Below are 1,727 nucleotides of genomic sequence, written 5' to 3' on the forward strand. Positions count from 1 at the left end.
GAATTTTAGCTTAGGTCCAACTTACATTGGGTCCAGTGTGTACCTGGACTCATCCTGTGGTCATCTTCCCAGTGCCAGAATGCCTTTTGTGCTTTTAAGTATTTTGTATAATTTCATTTTCTTTACATCTTAGCATATCAGTTAAATATTTTTTTAACTTTTTGTATTGGCTGCTCTAGAATTTGAAAGATAATCTTACTATTCTTCCACAGGAGGCTTACACGCCGCTGCTTGTGCTGCCGCCATGTCTCTTGTGATCCCTGAAAAGTTTCAACATATTTTGCGAGTACTCAACAACAACATCGATGGGCGGCAGAAAATAGCCTTTGCCATCACTGCCATTAAGGGTGTGAGCCGAAGATACACTCATGTGGTGTTGAGGAAAGCAGACATTGACCTCACCAAGAGGGCAGGAGAACTCATTGAGGATGAGATGGAACGTGTGATCACTATTATTCAGAATCCATGCCAATATAAGATCCCAGACTGGTTCTTGAATAGACAGAAGGATGTAAAGGATGGAAAATATAGCCAGGTCCTACCCAATGGTCTGGACAAGAAGCTCCATGAAGACCTAGAGTGACTGAAGATTCGGGCCCATAGAGGGCTTCGCCACTTCTGGGGCCTTCGTGTCCGAGGCCAGCACACCAAGACCACTGGCCGCCATGGCCACATCGTGGGTGTATCCAAGAAGAAATAAGTTTGTAGGCCTTGTCTGTTAATAAATAGTTTATATACCGAAAAAAAAAATCTTACTATTAAGTTCACTTTTAAATAACACTATACTACTTCGCAGAGGGTTCATGTCCTTTATGATGATGAAGTATTTCTAACTCCTCTTTCCTATCTTTTATATCATCATTGTTATTGATTTCAAACATAAACTGCAATCATCATGTAAAAGGTTGCTGTTCTTTTGAACAAATTGTTATCTGTTTGACCAATTAAGAATCTCATGCCTTCTCTAATATTCTTTCATTCTTTACATAGATCTGAGATTGTAATATATATTTTTTCTCTTTGAAAAACTTCTTTTTACATTTCCCATAAGGCAGGACTACTGGCCACAAGTCTGGTCAACTTTTATGTATCTAATAATGTCTTTAATTCTGTTTCACTTTTGTTCCTCTATAAGAAAGGTGTTTTGTTTGTTTGTTTGTTTGTTTGTTTTTTCCTGGCTTCTTCCAATACTTTATCTTTATCTTTGTTTTTCTGTAGTGTAATCACAATATGCTTTTGTTTAATATTTTTTGTTGTGTTTATCCTCTTTGTTGTTTTCTGGGCTCCCCAGATCTATGGTTTTGTGTCCCACATTAATTTTGGAAAAAAAAGCCCCATCATTATTGCCCTAAATTGCTTCAGTTTCTTTATTTGTTTCTTGTCCTTATGGTATTTGTTTTACACATATGTTATACCCTATGTAGTTGTTCCACAATTCTTAGATGTTCTATTCTGCTTTTTATACAAATATTTTTTCCTTGATTTTTATTTTTTAAGATTTCTATTGAGGCTGGGCACAGTGGCTCACAGCTGTAATCCCAGCACTTTGGGAGACTGAGGCGGGTGGATCACAAGGTCAGGAGTTCAATATCAGCCTGGTCAGCATGGTAAAACCTCATCTCTACTAAAAGTACAAAAAAAAAAAAATAGCTTGGCATGCTGGCATGCACCTGTAATCCCAACTACTCAGGAGGCTGGGGCAGAAGAATTGCTTGAACTCCAGAGGT

At 37.9% G+C, this 1,727-nt stretch overlaps 1 pseudogene; it reads left to right on the top strand.

Moving 5' to 3' along the window:
• The first annotated feature begins 215 nt into the window (after window positions 1-215).
• Window positions 216-750, top strand: LOC101042518 (small ribosomal subunit protein uS13-like; annotated as a pseudogene).
• Window positions 751-1,727: the final 977 nt, after the last annotated feature.

The sequence above is a fragment of the Saimiri boliviensis genome, chromosome X, assembly GCF_048565385.1.
Source record: "Saimiri boliviensis isolate mSaiBol1 chromosome X, mSaiBol1.pri, whole genome shotgun sequence".
NCBI classification, from domain to species: Eukaryota; Metazoa; Chordata; class Mammalia; order Primates; family Cebidae; genus Saimiri; species Saimiri boliviensis.